This window comes from Mastigoproctus giganteus, chromosome 14 (assembly GCF_048544385.1).
Source record: "Mastigoproctus giganteus isolate SK-2022 chromosome 14, ASM4854438v1, whole genome shotgun sequence".
Taxonomy (NCBI): Eukaryota; Metazoa; Arthropoda; class Arachnida; order Uropygi; family Thelyphonidae; genus Mastigoproctus; species Mastigoproctus giganteus.
Window position 1 is genome coordinate 63,490,508 of NC_143588.1, and position 23,629 is coordinate 63,514,136.

Consider the following 23,629-nt stretch of genomic DNA (forward strand, 5'->3'; position numbering starts at 1 on the left):
ACTGTCAATGATTGATCCCGCTGGTCTGTACCCTGCAGGAATATCCGTGCTGTGTACTAGTTATCGAGCTGTTATCTAGCAGTTAATGAAATAGGGACTCTATCCTTCTAGCGAGCCTAGAAGCTGTTCATCGATCCATCTTGGCAAAGTTATGTTACCGACCACTGTTACATGTAAATATTGTATAGCTGTAACTGCTTTTTAAAATGGATGGGAAGGGAAAGGAGACCGAATATTACGTGTTACACCCCATACACATTTGCCCTTTGCATTCTTAACCATAATATTGGTTTTTAGAATTCTTTAAAATTGTATTAACACACGTATACGTGGAAATAAAATTCTTATATATACATGCTTTTATCTGACAAATTTCCTGAGTACATGTGGTCGTTGAAGGTAGTGTGACTACGGATGGATTAAGGGGTTTAGTCTTTCCTAGGGGGAAAATCATTAGGCGTCTGAATACTCTTTTTGTAAGAAAAGAAACCAGAATACACTCAGAAGAAAATTTACCATCGTACGAGGCCGACTAGCTTGATATTTTCAAAGGAAAGATCTAAAATTTCTCACAAAAAAGCAACGACATAGTCATTTATATAATAAATCTTTATTTGTCCTACCAAATTTAAAATATAAGTGTACATTGGTAAGAGACAAATTCCCTTCACGGCAGAAAATGCCAGGGAATTACAATAAAATAGAAATAAAAGAATGTCTAAAATATACAAGAAAGGTTAAATATACACGAAAAGATGAAATATAAACTACATTACTCATCACTGCATTTCTGTCTAGAGTCCTGACAATTGTAATACAAAAGTTCATCTTAACATCACATCCACTGAATCAACTTGTGCGAGATATACATTATTCAATTGCGTACACACAGTTCTTGACAGAAATTCACACAACTACTAGGCAACAGTAGCCTCAGCGAACACACTGCGGTTTGTTTCCTTTATTTCGAATCTTCTATGAGCCTTAGTAGGTCAATTCCGATATGTGTGAGGAACTGAATTGATTCTAACGCACTGGCGGGTATAAACCTGTCCGCCATCTTCAGTCTGTTGATCTTCATTCTCAAGGATTTTGTGCCTCTTAATGCAGATGGCGGGATGTGCCATTCACAAAGCTGCCAGAAGCATGATGATGATATCGTGCCAGTCCTCATTTTGATTGTAGTTATTAATCGTTTCCAGGCAATGATGTCTGGTAAATTCTGCAGTTTAAGCTGCTCAGAGAGCTGCGTGTTCCTTAACTGTTGAGGGAGATGGTGCTTAATGTTTTCCCACTTCAGCAGCCAGAATTCACTCGCATATATTCTCCTAATGTGGGTAGGGGTGGCTGACGCCCACAATTCGGCGCCATACAAAATGGCTGAATACACTGTGGTTCGTAAATATCGTGCGGTTGTTGTAGTCTGTTTCACATACAAGAGGTGCTGTTTTGTTGCCCAACGTAAGTAGTTCATTTTCTTTACAATCAGGTCAATATGAGACTTGAATGTAAGTTTAGTATCAAATGTTACTCCCAGATCTCTATGCGTCTCAACAACTGGGATAGGTTTGCCATTAAGTTTCGGGTGTACGAGCGTAGGCGATTTTTTTTGGCGAGTACACCATGATTAGTCTTATGCGGATTTAGGGCCAAGCCAAATTTGTCTAATACACGAATAAGTTCAGAAGATTATAATTAATCTGCTCACACAATGCCCTATTGGTCATGGACGGTTGGATGGGTGTTAGGATCTTATATCGTCTGCATAAGTGCATACATCATCCCTACCTTTGCAGAATGGGATCATCGTGGCGGTAAAGAGGAGTCCAGATAAGACTCCACCCTGTGGAACTCCTGCATGGAGTTGGCGTTGGAGGATCTGACTATCTGAGCGGTAATAAATGGACCGACAAGTAAGTAGGGCTTGTAGGAACTTCAGCAGCAAATTTCCTTTTATTTGGAAGGCGTGTTGGAGCAGATGATGTAAGGCATGTACATCCAGACTATCCAAGGCTGCTTTTATATCAGCATACATTATTGCAATTTCCTTTCAGGCTTGGAAAGCATTTAGTATCGCGGCTTGAACTGTGAGGAGTTTAGTAATTGTTAAGCTTGCAGTTATTGAATAATGAATTTGTTGAGGCTGCCCAGCCAGTATTTGATTCGACAACTTTGGCAATAGAGCTTTCTCCAGTACTTTTAACAGGGTAGATGCAGTAGATATTGGCCTATAGTGCTCCACAAGGTTAGGCTTTGTAATTTTCGGCATTGAAATTACAGCGTACTTATTCCAGTTCGGCAAGCATGGATAGAGCTATAAATTGCTTGGAGTGGTTCAATTAGGTAAGGGCTGAGACACTTTACCATGAAGTGGGGGACTCCATCAACTCCAGCTGTCTTAGTTGCCCTGAAGGAGTTAATACTCTGTATTAGTGCTTCTTTAGTGATAAGAACAGACTCCATCTCATTGTCAACCAATTGATCCCACTCAAACTTCCTGACTTGAGACGCATGATATATGCTGGAGAATCTGCTGATGTGGTCCATCCACGCTTCTTTGTCAAGCCCATAGTTAAAACATAAAAGTGACACACATTTGTGTCACTTATGTGTGCAACGAGGTAGCTTTCCCCTGTCAAGTGTGTCTTTCATGTAGCGGTTGATTGCTCTAGATTTTTCCCTGTTAAATATTGCTCTGGCCCTCGAGTAGCTAATTCTATCTTGTGTGTCATTAGACAGTTTCCATTTTCTGTGCAGAGTTTGCTTTAGTTTAAACAATGCAGTTAGGCTAAAGTACCACCAGGTTTTCGATTTTGATGATATCCTTACTACTTTGGAAGCCGCAAATTCTGTAATAGAGTTGATCCAACTGGTTAAGAGAGTTGTTGCAAATAAGACTTCAAATTTGAGTAGACATTCCCACGGGATACAGCTGGCAGCAAATAAGCATTTATTTGGATCCAGAAAGGCTGGCGAAGTGACAAGCTGGCTCTTAATTTTTTCCTTGGCATTGAAGTCCACATACATATGGCCGATCCCATATAACATGGGAAAAGGCGAAGACAAAGAATAAGTAGTCCACATACGGTAGCATTATGAGCATTGCAATTGGGCTATGATCGGATGGAAAGAACCTTTCGGTGGGTACATCAATTATACGTTTACCAGAAGACAGAATTGAGTCAAGTCTATTTTCACCTCTTGTAGTTTGGTCATTGATAAGAGAGATGGAGCATGGCTGTAGTGTATATAACATGGTGTCCAGCAGGTTATTGAGCTGCGGTGGAAGGTTGAAATCTCCCCATACTATATGGGTGGCTGACACATGTAATTTGTTGAGAAACCGGTCTATTACATTATTTATCATTTCTAGACTAGGGACAGGTGGAATGTAAACGACTGCTATATCTAAGAGTGATGTGTGGACTTTTAAAGTGACAAGTAATGCCTCATAAAGCTCTGAATCCGAGTAGGCGACCGAGATTATTTGAAGTGCTATGTCACTTACAAACAGAGCTACTCCTCCACCCCTCGCTACAGATCTGGATTTGAAGTAGGCTTTGTATCCAGCAGCGACTAGAGACTCTTGATGTGGCTGGAGCCAGGTCTCGGTGAGACAGATAACATCAGCAGACCGTGACAACAGCATTTGTTCCAATATGTCCAACTTGTTTCGTATGCTCCTAACATTTTGATAAAAAATCTTCCCTATGGATAATGGTTTTATCTGTATCCTAGTAGGTCTTCTACGGGGTATAGTCTTACTTTGTATCATGTGTCGGGTAGTGACTATTGTAGAAATTCCATTGACATCTGACTGGCGATCCGGTAGAGGTTCATTATCCTGTGTAACTGACGGGGTGTGTAACTGACCATCTGCGATGACCTGGTTTTCTTCCTTTGGCATCATACTTGTGAGTTTGTGGTTGGCTTACTGGGATGTACATAGTGAGGTAGTTTTAATCTCGGCTGGCCGTTGTGATAAAAAGGCCTGATGAGAGCTCCCACTGGCCAGAAGGAAGTGGCGGCAATATTATTAATATCTTTTTCATCACACTCAATTTTAAAGGACGCATATGTGACTGCCCTCTTCAGTAGCTAAATATTCGTTGCATAAGTTAGTTACACTAAATAGGAAAAACTTTCCTATCCTATATTGGTATTATTACGTTTATTTCCGAATTAGAAATATAGCCATAATTGAATCGAACGTTTCATAGTATTTTCTTACTATTTCTTAATTGCAATATTACCCTCACAAAAGATCACCTCGGTCAGAAGAACATGTGACCGAAGTGACCCCATTATGTACATATTTCCAATTCGGAAATAAACATAATCCAACATAGGTTTTGATTGCTTTATTATCGTTAAACAACTGTTTACCTACGCATCATGCCGCGTAAGAAATACATTAGGTATGAGTTTTGCACTAAAAAAAGTATGCATTATTATCATTATGTAAGGCTGAGAAGCGCATTCATCCCCGTTCTTTGTGTTTGTTTTCGTGACTTCGTGGGACTATTCTTTGTTGCATACAGTACTCTAAATTAGGTCATTCAGTCCACTGCCGCCCTGTCGTATTTTGAAAGTTTCCTAAATTATTGAAATACAGAAGTCTTCCTCCAATTTTCGTTTCTACTGTAATTAATTTCATGTCGCGTAATTAACCAGACCTCTGCACTTCTCTAGAGATTATCTGAATTGTCCGCCTTTGTCGCTAACGACGACGACAGGTAATCATCGCTTCTGCATTTACTCCCCTTCTCCCTCCCGTAAGTGAAGTTCACATCTAATCTATTATTGAAATCCATTATAAATCACGCATTGCATAAATCACATTGGAGTATTTTATTTAGAAAATACGTCAATATGTTCCAGAATTCTAGATGTTCCTTGAACTCTGGTGTTATGAAATCGGATAACTTTTTAATTTGTCTTTTTGAAAGCATTATTTATTTATTAAAGTAACAGAGCCGCACACTCTCTCTTTAAAAAAAAATTATATAAGGTGAAGCGCGAATTCAGTAAGTTGTTTCTTTCTTTGGTGATTTTGAGTCGGAAATCTTAGTCCAGGCTCTTTATAGTGCCCCTCTTTAACATCCCAGCACATTATAACGACCAATGTGGGAGGCACCAGCCCATTTCCCATAAACCTAATGCTTTTTTTCGTTGTAACGATCTTGAAAGACGAATGAATTCTCTACAACGGCCCAAAAATTTCCACCACTACCTTGTTTTTACTTTTTTTTTTGTTATTACAGTATTCACATTTCAAAATGAAAGAACGCCAATTTTTTGAAGCTAATGACGATCTTGCAGGCTGACCGTAAGAAATCGCTCGACTTCATTTCATTATAAAGTACGTATAGGCTCAATGTTTAGCGATATGGCTCCTACGATGCGGGTAGCTTTGCCAATAGCAGGCAAAATTAGGATTTTGTCGTGAGTTTCAAGACTAACATTATACTGGCACCATTCTGAAAGATCGAAAAAAAGATTGAAAGTGTAGAGAAATCTACTGCACCGGATAAGATCTGAGCAAGAAAGGCGAAGTATCCGGATCTTGAAAAGGTATTCTTCGATTGGCTGATGAGATTGCATGGTAAAACGTTCCCGTAGGCGAAAATCGTTTAAAAACTAAGACTGACGGATCAAAGTTTGCGCATAAGATGAATTTTGAAGATTTTAAGATAGAGGGTTCCAGAAATTTAAGCCTCGTCATGGGCTATCTTTTTATAAAAATGTGAATCTTAGTGGGGAAACGTTTGAAGACTACGTTGCGTTGAATGCTGACATTTCGTATTTTAGTATATTCAGGAATGAAGAGAAACTCGTTGTAGATGTAATGGAACCTGAAATTTGTATTGATAAAGAAAAGGAACCTATTTTGATTTGAGCACGAAGTTTCGTTGAAACGCGTTCATGAAGAATTTGTACGTCATTTTTTTTAAAGCGCAGCCTAACTGCGAAAGTGAATTAATCGCTATGATCCATTTTCATAATTTTCTTTTAAAACATACTCTGCCACTGAAACAGAGAATTTTGACAGATTATATTCAAGTCTAAAACCATTTTCCCAACCTATATTAGGCCTTGATATATATGCACATATAAATATTTGTTTAATACCTACGTACTATCCTATACAGTAATTGCTAGACATACGTAATTTGCAAATTAATTTTAATTATATCTTACAATAAATGCAAAATATACAGTCTTCATTTTCTTGTTTAATACTGTAATACGTATTCTAAATTAGATCAGTAGAATTACATTAAAAGTTCAAACTTTTCTATGTTCTTTTGCTGATTTTTTACTGTTTTTCTCATTCTCCTCGAGGGTCGATACAAAGTGCTCCGACTGACTAACGCTTGAGACTGTATTCCCAGTCTCAAGCCTTAATTTATGAACATTTGAAATCACACATAATTATCTGCAAAACTCTAAAATAAAGGAAGAACTTTTTCAGAAAATCATGGTTGCTGCTATTTAAATTCGAAAAAATTCTGAAAGTATTCGAAATTTTTAAAAGAAATACCCACAGCCTTGGGTATTTCTGTTTGGCAATGCCCCAGGCTAGGCAGACGTTTTAAATGATACCTATAACTAAAACGTGACGTCTGCGTGGTAGTTATTTAAAAATTATTTTAACCATGTTTTCACCTATTATAATGACCTACTGTAAGATGGTTAATTTAGCGATCCTACAGTGGTTCTTGGTTTATTTTTTAATAGAGCGTCCTATATTTAAAAAAAAAAAAAAAAAGTACCAAGGACAAGTTAAAAATCGGGAAACAAGAAGAAACATGTTTACACATGCCTCCGCAGTCAGGAGCAGAAGTGTAGTAGCACACGCTCATTGAGTAGACCGTGGTTCAAGCCCCTGACTGCTAATTATGGTCGATCTGCTGACCAGCGTGGCAGATTACGGTCCATTTCCCTCGACATGAATTGTTGAGGAGGCTTCCATCCTGCAGTGGATTGATAATGGCTGCTGCTGCTTACCTTACCTTTATTACTAAAAGTTTTGTTTAATAAAAATATTAAACAAAATTAAAAATCATTTGGAAATTCACATAATTTTCTTTCAATTTACCCACTTTCCAGCAACTGCAAGGTGCTTATTATGTTTAATCCGTCTAAACGCTGCTTCGGCAGTTTTTCTTATCCTCGCAAGTCATTGGTTCTCTTCAAATATATTTCCGATTGCCATATTCAGTTCGCTGTGTCTCTGTAGCATTGATTTAGGAATTATATTTACATATAACGGTCTTTTCAACTCATGTTCAGTTTTGTTGCTTGTGCCTCCAAACGATCATGATCTTCCGCAGCCACCTTCTCCTTCCCCATCTCTTTAAAACCACAAGTCCTATCCTCGATTCCGGCATCGAGTTCAGTTAATTCAGTTCTTAATAAAGCCTTGACATTGTAGAACCAACATTATGGGGATCCTATTTTCTCGAAACTTGATACTAGACATATTGGACAGACAGCTTGTGTAATCGAGACCCTCTAATATTCTTTTGGCCGATTTTACGAATTCAGCAGGTCTCGATTACACAAGTTGTCTGTCCAACAGTTCTTAATAAAATATTGAAACTCTCACTTAAGGTCGACAGTGAACTCGTATATGGCAAAAATCAATATATATATATATTTTTTATTTTTTATGTAAACCCCAAACACGAGAGGTATTAGAACCTATAGTACTTAGTACAGTGCTTGGGTTGGAGGTTGGGAAGACGAAAGGATATATTTGTTGACATTTTGGATTTGAACTTCTGTAGACTGTAATTTTTAGGAAATACGTATGAAGGAAGGTTTTTCCATAAAACGGCAATTGAATGAATAAACAAGGAAGAGGAAAAGTTGATTCTCTGAGTTTGAAGTTGGACGTAAATGGACGTTGGCTGCTGGCGGCACTATTTTGAAAGAGAGCGGGAATTATAGAAACCAATTCAAAAGAACAGTGCCCATGGAAATATCTGTAGAAGAGCCATGCAGCAGCAGCAATACGTCTATTAGACAGCGAGTGGATAGACTCTGTTAGAGATGAATCATTAATTAACCTAACTGCCCTCTTCTGAATGGAATCAAGAAGCCTGAGAGAAGTTTTGGGGGCACCACCCCATATGTGGGAACAATATTCCATGGGAGGGCGGATTTGCGATTTGTACAGAGTGAACAGCTGTTTGGAAGAAAAGTAATGCCGAGAGCAAAGAGAAAATAAAGTTTTTTAGATGCAGAGGAAGCAATATTTGTAATATGCTTGTGCCAAGAGAGATTAGAAGTCAGTAATCCCCAAAAGAGATATCATTTTTGCCTAGAAAATGGAGTGCCACCAAAGCAGAAGAATCCTTTTTGCGAGATATAAGACAAGACTGAGTTTTAGGAGAATTGAAATCAACTAAGTTTTCTTTGCCCCACTGGAGAAACAGTTGGAGATCGGCATTTAAGGAATTGGTAGCAGATTTTCAAGAAGTTGAAGCTGATTGAGCGGGGAAAGGTTTCTCAAAATGGAAAGTGGAATGCAATGTGCTAGCATCGGCAAAACTATGGATAGGATTTCCAGTCAACGGAATAAGGTCATTAATATACAAGAGGAAAAGAGTGGGAGAAAGAACTGAACCTTGGGGGACACCGGCATTAGTGGAGAAGTTAGAAGACAGAGCCATCACTCTCAGTGAGCGATCAGAGAGAAAACTGGATAACCAATTACAAAAAACAGTTGGCAAACCATAAGATGGAAGCTTGTTTAGAAGACCATCATGCAAAACACGATCGAAAGCCTTTGAGATGTCAAGAGCAATTGCTTGTGTTTCACCGAACTTTTCCATTGAATTAGTCCATAAATGGGTAACATAAGCCAGTGGATCGACACTGACGGAATCCATACTGGCGATCGTTGATCAGACGGAAAGTTTCTAGGTAGTTTAAGAGTTGGCGGTTAATTGATTTCTCCATTACTTTAGAAAGCGTAGAAGTAATTGCAATGGGACGATAAGTGGATGGGAGGGATTTTTCACCCTTTTTAGGAACGGGCTGGATATGAGCAAATTTTCAAGCAGAAGGAAAAACACCTTTGGAATAAGAAAGTGAAAAAAGGCAGCAAAGAACAGGAGTAAGTTCAGGAGCACAGGTTTTGAGAACAGGTGGAGAAATACTATCGGGACCTGGAGCTTTCTTAGCATCAAGATTCGTCAAAATCCGTCTGACATCCTTTTGACGGAAGACTACAGAAGGCATTGAATGGAGCGTGTTGGGAATGGTGGAAGGTGTTTTACCAAGGTTATTAATACACGAATTGGAAGAAAAATGGGATGCTAGCAGGTCAGCTTTATTCTTGGCTGAAGTGACGATAGAACCATCTGGTTTGGACAGAGTTGGGAGCAGAGATGGGCAAAAGTTGCGACCAATAGCGTTAGCATGAAACCAGAATGCTCGGATACCATTAGGGCAAGAAGCAAGTTTTCTACTCTTAGCCTGTTCAAACTCTTATTTGGACTGATTAGTAACTGCTTTACAATTGTTGTGAGCTTTGGTGTAGGCAGAAAATGAAACTGATGAATTAGAGACTAGCCAATATGCCCAACTCCTTAGAGATTCGTTCATGTTTACTTTATGTGGCTATATACAATTTTTTTACATAAATTGTTAAGTCTCAAAATTATATTTCCAGATGTTCTAAACGTTGCCTTTTTTTCATATTTCTGCTAAAAATCATTCAGAAAATTAATATATTTTCTTTCATTTATGCTACTCGAGTACTATGAATTATTTTCTTCAATTGTTATATAAAGACATGATTGATTCTCATCAAATCGATCCATCCACATCAGTACATGAGGGTCCGATTTGATTCGTTTTCTTCTTTGTATTCACATACCTTCAGTGTTGACTGAATTGTTACCATCTACTGTGTTGCCACCGTTCGCACGGATAACAGTCGCTATTCGCTTAGGCATTTAATCCACCAAATGTCTGAAGACGTCCGTAAAGGAACTGCAGCGATGCTACTTCCAAGACTTATCACAGAGTCGGTATAGATGACGGTTGCGGGGTCCGCACGTCTCACCTCCCGTTCCAAAACATCCCACAGTTATTCAGTTGGATTTGAGGTCAGGCGAATTTGGAGGCCAATCAAGATGGGTGATATCTTCACTGTGTTCCTCCAACTATTCGTGCACATTACGGGCACGATGACACAGCGCATAATCGTCTTGGAAGATCCCGTTTCTGTCCTGGAAAAAATGCAGCATAGCAAGGTGCATGGTCTCCTAAGAGTTGCGGGTAGACCTCACTAGTGAAATGTTGATCCATATGCACGAGCCTTAGGTTCTTGCCAGCAAAACATGTTCCATATTAATCAACCACCGCCACCTGCCTGGCTAGTGGGCGCCAGTGCGATGCCAGTACGTGTTGTTTGTGTCACACACGAAGTCGCCCGTCAGCATGTTGCACCAGGTATTTGGACTCATCCGACCAGCACACTTGTTCCCAATCTCCGGTGTCCAACCAGCGTGTTGTTGACACTACAACATTCGCCGTCGACGATGTGCAGCGATGAGGAGAGGATATCTCTTAGGTCGTCTGCTGTGAAACAACCATACGTCTGAGGGTGAGGCGCATCATCATTTGGGATATTGTTTTTGCATTCTCCATACAAATATATTGTTTTTGCATTCTCCATCGCAGTACAGTACTTTGTACAGTACTGCGATGTCAGCTATCGCACAGTGACCTGCCGTTGAGTCCGTACAACGCGCTGTACACCCTTCGCTCACCACAAACATTCACCTTGCGCAATCTTTTGTAATTCTGTCGGCGGGAGGTGGTTTGACCAGTTCAAAGCATTTCTTTGTACACCTTAAACACAGTGGGCCGTGAGCAGTCGACAAGACGTGACGTTTCTGACAGTCACGCCGTTTTGAAACTCCGTGATATTGTTACTACGTTCCATACCTGTTACTTTATCACTTTTATTTGCACGACCAGATGCAAATTACCAAGGCGCCTTCGTAGCCAGGTGGGCGGGAGCAGCAGTGCATAGTCACACGTTTCTTGATTAGACCGGGGTTCGAGCCCGTGACCACCAAATACGGAGGATGCGGAAAGGTCAGAGAAAGACCACCGCATATCCTCGGGGCAATATGGCCTTAGTTGCTAATGCTCCTAAAAACCAAATAACAAAAACATAACAAGAAAATTGCCATTGCTCTTGCATTCAAAGGTTGGGTTTTTATACTGCTAGCTATGCGGCCTATTCTATCACGGAAAGAGTAATCACAATTCAGTTATCATTGTACCTGGAAAAACTCCCGTTCCTCATTCATTGCTCTTAGCCAGTACTTTCTCATACTCAACCTTAACCTCCCTAACCGTCTCTGTGGTACTATTACAGATCAACATGCAGCTGTTGTAGGCTTCAGTACTTTTCATCACTCTAAATTTCCATTGCTATCTTTTTCTGCCCTTCTAGACTGGCCAGTTCCGTATTCATCCATCCCAACATCCTCCTCGTTTTATAAATTTTTAATGATATATATGCGTTTACGACTTCTGTGATTATTACTTTAAAGGTATTTCATAATTCTAATTTATTCGCTCTCCCTCTACAATCTGCCCAGTTAATAGATGCCATGTAGGGCATTAGGCTGTCGCAGTCCTCTTTTCTGAAATTAAAACCTTTAATTTCATAAAAGAAATTAAAACTTTTACCTTTTCACTACTGCAACATCTTTCTTCAACTTCCGACTAAAGACTGCATGATCACTACTGGCCGATGGTTCCGATACTGTAAGCCATATGATGTCATCTGATTCGTTAATAATGATGAGGTCAAGAATATTCTCACCCCTAGTACTTTCTCTAACATTCTGGTACAAATAATAATTATCTAGTTTATTTTAAAAAGTTTTACCCCTGGTGAGTTTCCCTCCCACTTATTCCAGTCGATTAGGGCCAGATTGAAGTCACCCAAAATAAGACATTCACGTCTGCTTGCGTGAATCTGCATGTGAAGACTGTCATTATACTCTTCACAGTCCTGTGGTCTGTAAATTACTCCCACTCTAATTATATCTTTGCTTCCAACTAACTCGTACCACACAGATTCAATATTAGTAGGCCTAACTTCTGACTCAACAAAAGCTCTTTTCGCGCTCAGGCTACTTTTGATAAGAAGCATAACCCCACTACTCCTCCTATCTTTCTTAAATACATTATACATACCGTAGTGGAACTTGTCATTACCAATTTCCGGGTGTTAAAGTATTCTTTTAGCAGAATGGTGCGCGAGTATAGTCAAGAAATGAAAATTGGTGAAATAGTGAGGACTTCAAACTGTGTGGAGTGTAATCTACCTTTATTTATTTAAAGAATTACCGATTATTCTCAGACGTTTCGTACTACTTCCTGTCCTGTTCCACTTCTTCAGTGAATCTAAAGCAGTTTCCCAACCTTTTTCGAATCGCGACCCCCTTTTATAATAGCCAAGTAACCTACGACCCCCGCCATATTTGCATAAAAAGGCATTTTAATAGGGTAAAGAAAACACATTAACTACTGATTTTTCAGAATATAATTCTATTCTAATACGTATTTAATTAACCTAATATTTAATGCGATGGTTGTACTTGCATCCGGGCAACCAGCTTCAAAATTCGCGGCGGAGTGTTTTTTTTAAAGCCAACCTCGTGTCATTCTCAACATTGTCTGTTTCTTGCCTTTGTTTTGATAGGAAGAAGCGTTGAAAATCCGCTCTCGCAGAGATATGTAGAGGCAAATGGAAGTAAAACTCGAAAGGCAAGCATGGTGACATTTGGATATGACTGATACAGATACATACCACACCAGAATTGAGTTAGCAATTTTTCATAAAACAAATTACGTGCCGAGGAATCGTTCCCCAGATCCAAGAATTCGTCCTGTACTTCATCGGGAATGCTGGGTACAGGGAAGCAGAGAATGGGTTTCGTACCAGTGCAGCTTCTTCTGTAACCTCAGGGAAGTACCGTTGAAATTCCTTTTCAAGGGATTCAAGGTGCCCAGTAATCTCCTCCTTCAGATTCTCATCCAGTTCATCTTCAGATTCCTCTACAACACTGCAGAGTTTTACACAACATGGCAATGTTTCCAAGATTTACTTTCCGACGCCAGTTTTGCATTTGGATACAAATACCTGAAGATCGTCGTGAAATTGGATAATGTGTGTTTCCTTTCCCTGAAGTTTCAGATTCAGCTTATTTAGCTGGTCTAAGATGTCTGCTAAGTAAGTAACTCTTTTCTTCAAAGCTTCATCATTAAAGTAAGCCACAAGGTCATATTTCCCTTGCACTTCCAGGAACAACTTGATTTCATCTTTCAGCTAAAAGACAATTGACATCTCCTTTCGACAACCGGCGTACAGCAGTGTAGAAAAGAAGAACCTCGTGATCAGAATTCATGTCTTTAGAGTTCTTTAAACAGACGGGTGTTGAGGGCTCCAGATTTGATCTAATTCATAATTTTGATCAGAGAATCAAGTACCTCTTGCAGAGGAGCTGGAAGAGTCTTACTGGCAAGAGCATATCGGTGGATCATGCAGTGAATGCCCTTTTCTTGGGGAGCAAGTTCTTTCACTTTTGTCTGAAAGCCCGACTTTGACTCTAGCATAGCTGGTGCTCCATTTGTACAAACCCCACAGACAGTTTTTCCACTGTAGTCCTCCAATTTCAAAAAAGGTATTTATCTTCTCCATAATATCTTCACCTCTTGTAGTAGTATCAAGTGCACCAGAAAACAGGAACTCTTGTTTGATGTCATCTTAATAAATAGATTTCACAGAGACAAGCAACTGAGAACATGAACTTACGTCCGTTGATTCATCAACTTGAAAAGAAATCAATGGAGAAACTTTGATTTCATTCAAAATCTGCTCTTTCACGTCTACGGACATATCTGAAATGCGCCTCTGAATAGTGTTAGTGGACAGAGATCTGTCACATCTTTATCTCGCTGGCTTCCCCAAGAATTAACTTCACCATCTTCAACATGCAGGGTTTGATGGCGGTTTCTCCAATCGTCTAAGGTTTTTTTTTTTTTTTTTGTTTATTTGTTTGGCAATTTCCAATGCGGCTTCTTATGATGCTTGCTATGCTCTGTTGCTGAAAACTTCCCGTAGGATCAAGTCTCTGACGTCTGAGACCAGTTTCATGGCGTCGAAAGAACCCCAAATTGACCGGACTTACAGGAAAAAAATTATGTCTAGTAGGACTAATCTGCATTGACATGTGTACCTTGCATCTGTTCCTGTCTGATTGAGCTGGTGCTCTTATCTCGATGTTAAGTCAGCTCAATCAGACCTAACTCTCGTAAGGATTTCTCTCCTTTGTATAAAATATGTTTTCTTTTGTAAAATTACCTGTTTTTGTAAATTAATTGTTCTATTTTCCCGGAAGTTTCGGGAAGTTGTACAAATGTAAACCCCTGGCTTTTTGGCCGTGAAGGGCATTAAAGATTATCTCTCTCTCTCTCTCTCTAAATTCTTTTTAGTATGTTCTGAATTCAGTGACGTTTCAGTTTTGAAGGTTTCATAGATTCAGCGCTGAGAACTACATTGCACAAAACGCATTGTGGCTTCTCTATGCCATTGCTGATCAAGGTGGTAAAGCCAAATTTTAGGTATTCTTCTGAATATTTAACGTTTTTTTTGTCCCCCGGTACGGATTTAGTACGGACTGATGACGATCTACTGATGCTCTTTAGATTTTAGAGAGTCCAAGCAGTAGCTAACCCGCGCTCGACAGCGATTGGCTGGGTTCTATTATGGCGCCAACTAAAAGTGGTTGACTATTGGCGAACTAAGTTCGCGCCAGTTTGCATTAGAAGGCCCATCGCGGACATTATTGCAAACATGGCGGCGTTAGCAAAACATACGAGGTGATCTTCAACTGCGTTAAGAGAGCAACTCACCTTTATTCGATGGTTCGTATTCGACAGTCTGTTATTCACACATCGAGACACCGATTAAAATGAATTTTGATATTGAATTTTGCATCATAGTGAATATTTTTTTTCAGTTTACTATTTGTAACATAGAATTTTATTCTAATGATAACACTGCATTTGTATATTTTATTTTTAGGGAGTGAATCAAGGTCCGCCGCGGCGGAAATTTGACAAAATATTAAAGGCCCGCCATAGCAAATAATTAAAATAATATAAAATGTTTAATATGTATGAATACGGTGGGCTTTTAATATTTTTTTAAGTATCCGCTGCGGTGGACCTGAAGTCATTTCTTTTCATTTATCAAAAATCATTGTTACAACCACTAGTAGAATATTGCAGTGTAGCCATATTGAATAAGTGTTGAACATCTTCGTGGTGAAATTTCCTATAAAAATAACCGCGGTTACCCCCTTGGGGGTCGTGATCCACAGGTTGGGAACCCAGGCTCTAAAGACAGCATAAGTGGTAAATTATGGTGACATCATTTACATAGAGCTGTTAATTTGATTACAGATTTTACTTGTTAATATATAGCCTTTAGTAATTATGTATAATAGATGCTGAGTTGGTCAGCAGATAACCATTAGTAAACATCACTTAGAGATTGATTTTAGCAGTTTAAATATTTTTTAAATCAGTTAATAAAATTAAACGTAAGTAAATAGACAGCTATGTATACTTGTATTGCATTACAATACTATGTAATGCTGTCCTTATGACGCTATCAGCCTCACATACCAAAACAGTGGTTTACAATTAATGCATTTATATGTTGTATACTGTACTCTCAAACTAAGAATGTTTTGAATCAAAACTCGGGTTAGCTGTTGACTAACTCAGGATCTCTTACTGTACACATAATTAGAAATAGCAGAAACGCGTTCTCTCCTCTAATTAGCAATTTACCTTAAGTCTTAAGGCATCCTCAGTGATACCGGCCAAAACCCTTGCACCACCAAACTTGTTCAAATGAATTCGGTCTCTGCAAAATAGATTCCTTATGCCTACAAATGTGGTCACGCTAATTAAAAAAAAATTCCCCTAAAGCCTTTCAGTCCCTCAAATATTGGATTAAATCAGGCTTTCCGCATATTATCCGTCCTACCATGCTAGCTAGAATTGCAGGCACATTCTGACCTAACTCGCTGTGTTTTTTCTGTATGGTCCTATATTTATCGAACAAATCATCAGGTCGTGTTCGTTTAATTAAATCATTAGTCCCCCGAATGAATAATAATGCTCTCTTTCCCCCACCTTACAATCTGTTGGTAACATCACCAGTGGTTGCTCTGGGCAAACACACCCTGGTTCTGGTCCACCTATCTTTATTACAAAAAAAGTTACGCGTTTCCCTGACAATAGTCTCTCAGTAAAACTAAATCTCCTTCAACCAGAGCAGTATCCACTTGAGTATTCTGTTGTGGGATTCAAATCGGGGTGGAGGGTCACTAAATACTCGAGTCCCTGACTAGCTGCTAGTTGCATTTGTTTCAAGGCAAGTACCCGTTTCTTCAGTGCCTCAGTTTCTTCTAGTAATGCACCAAGCTTTAGTTTGAGATCGATACACTCCTTACATCAAATGCAAATAAAAGGGTCGTCAGTTGAACTTAGTTTGTCTACTAGACCGACCTTAGAATACTTGCCACAAGATATACAAGCGACTATCTAATGATCACATCTAAAATAATGCCCGTAGGTATTTCCATCTGAGTCATGATGGCTTTGATGTATTGAAAGTTTATCTTGTAATAACCGTTATTTAGTTAAAATTTTATTTAAGAAAGATTACAAAATTGAAATTTTCGATATACAGTATTACAGAAGATAAACTGTTACAATTTTTTTTTTTTTTAATCCACTAGTGAAATTAAACTACGAAGTTACCGGAAAGAATTCAGCTTATCAGAAATCCTTTAGAAAAAAAATTAATTTCACAAAATTAGTGAAATAAAATTTAAAAATTACAGAAATTAAATTTAAACAAATTAAAATGTCTAAAAAAGACACGATCTTAATTCCCTTCAGTTAAGCCGCTAGAGCCAACTTAAAACATTTCTGCCCTCTTCGACTGCCTACATTTTATTCATTAAATAGTTTAATTTGATTGTTCATATATATAAAGACCAATGAGTTTCTCCAAGTATGACTGAGTGACATTATTGAAACTAACTACTGTGAGCCACATTCACTCCATGTTATCCTCTTTTTGTGTTTGTTTTCGTGACCTCGCAAGACTATTTTTGCTGTGTACTGTTGTTCGCAGTGCTCCAAGTAGTTGGGTCGTTCCCGTTTTTATTAGTGACTGTATTTCGAAAGCAGTCCTGAATGAGCAAAATGCTCACATCTTTCTATAATTCTGCTTCTTCTATTAAAATGTAGGGTTTCAAACAAAGACTTAACATAAGTAAAAATTAATTCTGTTGTAATCTTTTCCCTTTTCAGTAGATTGTGTTCTACGTGCAGCGAATGAAATGAAAATTTTCTCCACTCCTGCATTTCTTTCTATCTTTATTCTCTGAGGCTGTCTACAATTTAGCGCAGTCTACATAACAGCTCTTGTTCACGGCATTGTACAATCTTTCAGGTTTATAATTTCGTTTTCTTTAGAAGGATATCGGAAAAGATGGTTGTTATCACTTTGTGCAGCTTTTATAATCTTAAAAGAAAATCTATGATCCGAACTTCTCCCCTACAGAACCAACGTTATAGATACGTATAGAAGGGGTAGGTGGGGGGAAGGAATACTTTACGGCTAAGCTATGAAAAAGATTTAGCAACCGGCTTGAACTAGTTGAAGACATTCCCCCGGTTTGGAATTTCTGGGAACTAGTTGGCTGGTTGCCCGTTGGTTGAGAGGTAATGAAAGGATGCTGTCGCGCAAAGATAATAATACAACTCTTTAGATGAAGAGCAGAGATGGTATAAAAATGCTGTTGACAGCACCAGTCCTTCCTACACTTTCTGCAAAGATAAGTTAGAGGTTAATGGGAGTTTACATATAATTTTAAAAAATTAGAACAAAAATCGGTGTGATCAAAGGTTTCTTAATCAAAACACGTAATTTTCATAAGACAGATTCTAGTCACTGCACCACGAACCTTTGTTGTTAAAGGATATTATTTATTAAAAGTCCATTTTTTTAAAATAAATTTCTTAAATGTGCTTCGCGGTACTTGTTGCAGCTTCCTTATAATAGGGTTCTGTTTTATTGTAGAAGTGTTATAATAAGTGTTATAATAATCAAATGGCGATTGTTTTATTATTTTGTCATGAAACCTGCTTGTGCGAATTGCTCGGCTAAGAATCATTCTTCGTCGCATTCTGTTCGAAGAACTTTGTATCCATCGTTCCCGAACGTGCTTCAGTTGGTCAAGAGCAGGGCAGAGACTTTATTTTAGGATGCATGGACTTACTGATTGCTGATGCCTCAAGCTCTGTACTGAATTTGTTTTCCTGTCCTGTTTCTTTCTTATTCTAGTCTCTTTCCTGTTCTTTTATTTATTTGATATTATCAAATAAATAAAAGAACAGGATATTATCAGTACGTAGATAGTGGATCCTTGACCGTCTCCACGTGCCAGGGATGGTAACCAACTAATGGTTACCATCCCCTGGCACGTGGTATCTAAACGTGGTATGTTTGATATCTAAACAGTATCGTAAATAGGTGGGCGGGGTTGCCAGGAAAGCTGGCTGTGACCGCCTAGTTTAATGAATAAAATAAGTCTGCTTCGCTCCACATATCTTCCATCGAGTTAGCCAACCTTACACTTTATCTAAACGTTTAAATACACTTTTTTATGATATCTAAATCGTACATATGTTATAGAGTACCTTCCTTTAAAATGAAGGGTAAGATAGTATAGATCTTTTCTTTTATAAAAGCGGTGGATAAATATTGCACTTTACACCATGTAGGAAGGAACGATTTTAAATCGATACATCTGAGAAGTTCATTTAAATGTATTTATTCAATTTGACTAGTATACTGAAATCACAAAATTCCTTTAATTTTTAAACTCACTGGAAGATGATGATCATTGTCAAACTGAAGATATTACGTAAAGTGGCATCTTTCCAATTTTTGATATTTTTTGTTGCTATTACATAGTCCATTGAGCATTCTCCAATATTAAAGGGGTATTAAAATTTCTTAGTAATGCCTAAAATAGATAGGAAGATTTTTATATTATTATAGTCTCCGAAAAATCGAACTGTAAATGATATTAAGTTGGCGATCTTTCTTTGAAGAAGAATGAATCGGTATAAACACTGAATCATATTATTAAATCGAGTAATAAAAAGTAATGCAGTCATAATGCTAAATATACGCTAAATTTATCATATTAAGCATTTCAGTACATCTGAGTGGATGTTTCTTAACGCTTAAAGTCAAAAGTATTTAGGGTAGGAGAGAAAATTTAGGTTAGGAGAGAGTATAGGAGTTGCAACAGCCAAAAGCATGTAAATCGCAGGGTGAGATTGTATCTTCCATATGCCCTTTAAAATTAGAATATAAGTGGTTAATCTGAAATATTTATAACAAAAAGATTTCCTATCGAATTATTAATGTTCCATTTTCAGTTATATATTTATTGTGGATAAAAATAATAATTTAAGTTAATTTTTAACCAGAAGTAACAAATAACATTTCCCTTAATACGAGGAACTATGCCCTCCCCACACAGGGTGGAAGAGACCTGAGTTAGAATCCGTCAATGACGCGAGGAATTTTAATGGGCCTTTTTCACACGTGGCTGAGTTAGTTGATCTCACAGGTGGGCAGCCTGGTTTTTCATTCGGATGCTCGGATTTATCGTCCAGCAAACCGACCACAGAACACACGTAGTTTACGGACATTGAGGTATACAGTGCAATATGGCCTAAATTGTTGATGAATCTAAAACCCTACAACACCCAACCAACGAAGAACGGATTTTTTTCTTAGCTGTGTTGACTTATTTTCATTTATATTCAAAATTTAGTTTAATTTATAATTGAGCGATATCTTTTGAAGAACTCGTGACAATTCCTACTTTATAATTAACAGCCTCTAAAGTAACTGGAAATAATGTATTATTTTAGTCTAATACAGTTCTCTAGATTCTGGTAAGTTTATTTTAAAAAGGAAAGTTCTGCTAAAAGAATTTAACTACATTTTGTCATTCTTTTGCATACTTGAAAATGTCCATGTCGAAAATGTTTAAAGTCTTGTCATGGCTGAAAGCTTTCAAACACGCCAGATTTATTCATCAACCACTTATGTTCTATTTCTGCCCTAAGTGCATGGTAAAATATATTCCTTACATTATTTCATACTTTACGAACGACAGATCCTTTAGTACAAAACATTTTGTTTAACTGCTGTTGCTACGTGGAACATTACTTCTACAACCTAAACCAGAAAAACAAAATAAGCAAAATCGTGAATTGAGAATAATGTTATTTTTTCAATCTAGACATTCCATGAAGAGAAAAATTCAGCGTATAATAAATATTTTTATGAATCTCTCCGTTGACAACCAGTAGAATAAAACTAAAGATCTTTAACACATTACGTAATATGAAATTATTTTGTTATGACATAGTGGTATGCACACAGAAAGATATGTTTTAACAATTTTTTAATATACAGTTGCCTTAAGATGCAAAGATAAGGCAACCCATGACCGAAATCGGCTGCGAAGCCTTCTCATGTGGTCAGCGACGGCCTCCCAAATTTTTTTATACCTAATGAAGCCTTTCCCAAATTACGTCCCCCCCCCCCAAGAAAAGTAAAATGTTCATAATCGGATATACCTATAAATGTGAACAGTTGTTTTGCTAAATGGAATACGTAAAAAAAATAAATAAATAAAAAATCGAAACTGCAAGATCATAACTTCCAGAATAACTTATATGATATCATCTTTGTTATTTAAAAGAATATCCCTGTAAAAATAATATATAAATGAAAACAAAATAATACAGAGACACACTAGGCACGGACTCGCGAAAGTTTATAAAACTTTAATTTGGTCCGCAGTTGAACAAAATCTTCCCACCTCATATTTGAAACTTGCTTATTCAGCAATTAGTCCTAAGAACTGATTGCGATGGGCACTCACCTAATGAATGAATGAAAGAACATAACTTTGATCAGTGGGATATACCGATGAGGTGTGTTCCATTCATCATAAAGGATTCGCTGCACTTCCATCTCAAATATCATTCATCTCCAAAACATTGTTTGGAATGGATACTTGTCCTCAGAAAAATTTATACACTTTATGGAATAAATATACGAACACATAGGATGAAGCAATGGGTTTAGATGGGAAAAAAATCTTTTCTGATTCTTCTGAGATTGGGGGAACCAGCACTTGTTGATAATTTGGGATGCTAACAGGATATGCATCAATAATGCTTTGTGGTATTTTTATTGGTCCACTACTACAATTAGAGTTACGTACCATATTCAGTCAAGATACGAACGATATTTTTGAAGCATAAAATTCCTTTGTGACTAATTTAAACCAGAAGTTTAATCTCATGGATAATAATATTGATCATAAAAGCACAGTCAATGTAATCAGTTGGAAACATTCATTGAACTTACTGGAGGGGATGCGATATATGCAACCAGGAAGAGGTAGAAGCCTCTAGATAGGAACTGAAAAACTGCATAATTTATAAGAGCTATTTCTTAATATATTTCTTCTGTATCTTAAAGGGGATTATGTTGAGTCTTGAGTAATTTGATTTAAAAGAAAACGTTAAATCATATTTCTGTTTGTTTTATAGACATATTAAGAAATTGCGCACCTTTCTATTTACTCTTAGAACTAATGTAACATGAAAACCTAATTGCAGTTATAACTGAGTCGGGACTAGTTCCTTAATTATAAAGATTAAGACTGATGCACTAAGTGGTGTTCGCTAAATTGGAGTCAGTCTCATAGAACTACAACTGAGTGAACAGAAATTTCTTCAGAACTAGAGGGCTCTGAAGAAACTGGATAACAGCTGAATGGATGATAATAGATGAATATCAGGATCCACGTGATAAAATTCAGTAATCTGTGCGAGTTCTTTTCCACCTCAGATGCCTCAAGAAAAAAAATTGCACACCTTTACGCACTGAAGAAACTAAAGAAATATTCATTTCTTTGTTGTGCATAAATTCATAGTTTGTAACAAAAACCCCAAATATTTCATACCACCCATAAAATAACCCCAACTCTGAGACACAGTACCAACAATCGTATCATAATTTAAGTTTCGACATGGCATGACTTCTTAGAGGCCATTGGAGTAATCTGTTCCGTACTTGTGGTTTTTCGTATTAGTGAACAGTGGTTAAAATATATTTGATTAATAGATGTCGGTGTAAGCACAAACTAAGACTATGTTAGAAGCATGCTATTCTTGTTTTTGCTCTTTGTGCATTGGTAGTAAATTCCGTTTGCTTCTGTCTCTTTGTGCACATGAATGCATGCATAAACACAGGAAGACTCCCGTTCAAGATAAATATTATCTAAAGGCCGGAAAACAAAAGAAAGAACATTGTTTATTTAGATAAATAATTGGATTTTGATTCAGGACAATCGCCACTTGGGGTCCGAATGTGTAAAACATTGTGCTTAATCGCAATGCTTCTTGCCAAATACGTCTACTTCTGACTGCATGCCAACAGTCTGAGCTATTTTCGCATCAACGAAATATATTATGTTCGCGGCGCTACAGCTGCTCACCAACAAACAATCTCAAGAACACATGCACAACTTACTGTTAGGGGATGACGCTTTCTGATCCTTCTAGGGTCAATCCAAGTACATCTGCAGCTTGACTACCTCTACGCAGTCCTTGCAACACGCTATGCACTCATATAAACCATTTGTCATCTTGCGAATTAAATGCACACGGTCATCACACGACGAATAATATCCACAGAAGAAATGACTACTCGATTTAGCCTAAAACTGAACACCTATAAAAAAAATCACTTTTTTTCCCCTACAGGTTGGGTATAGTATCACATCACGCGCAACCCTGAGCTCGAGCTAAGTGACGGCTGGCTCGTGGTAGATTCCCCACTGTTGCACGCTCCACATGCTTGCTTACGCCTCTCTCTGTTGTGGCTTAACACCAAATAGATGCTTTCGTTATGTTTTATCGCGGCGCCGTCTGGTGGCAGTTTTGTGAACACCTGGTAGATGTGAGCACCTGAAACGTGAAGCTCACGTGGGGAATGAGCGTAATGGACATTTGTGTGGGTTACTTCCTATTTGTTTTCCTCTCCCTTTTTTTTTACATAATCCTCTCTGAACGGACTACCTACATTTATGAATACAGTTTAAAATGATCAATAATGATCATCAGTACATAATGGAATAAATATGGAGTACTTATTAATAACACACATCACAGAATTTGTGATCCCATTTCATACATATGATTCACTAAATACCCATGAGAGTCGTCGGTTCTTAAAAGTAGCTCAAGTTTGTCTTTAGCTAAATTCTGCAACAGGAAAAGGAAAAACATGAAAAGGTGCTTCATTGGATTTACCAAATATTCTTCTTTGTCGACGTTCTTAAAGAAAGTGAGAACTTTCTTTAAGAACGTCGTAAAATCATCTTAGGATGTACAG

The 23,629-nt window shown here is 37.8% G+C and overlaps 1 protein-coding gene across 2 annotated transcripts in view; it reads right to left on the bottom strand.

The window, feature by feature from the left end:
* LOC150075170 (glutamate-gated chloride channel-like) overlaps positions 1-23,121 on the bottom strand; it is a 498,225-nt gene extending 475,104 nt beyond the window's left edge. For both annotated transcript variants that reach the window (XM_090389048.1, XM_090389046.1), the window contains exon 1: positions 22,766-23,121. The gene's annotated coding sequence lies outside the window, so the exon portion shown is untranslated. The remainder of the gene's footprint in view (positions 1-22,765) is intronic.
* Between the last annotated feature and the right edge of the window lie 508 nt (positions 23,122-23,629).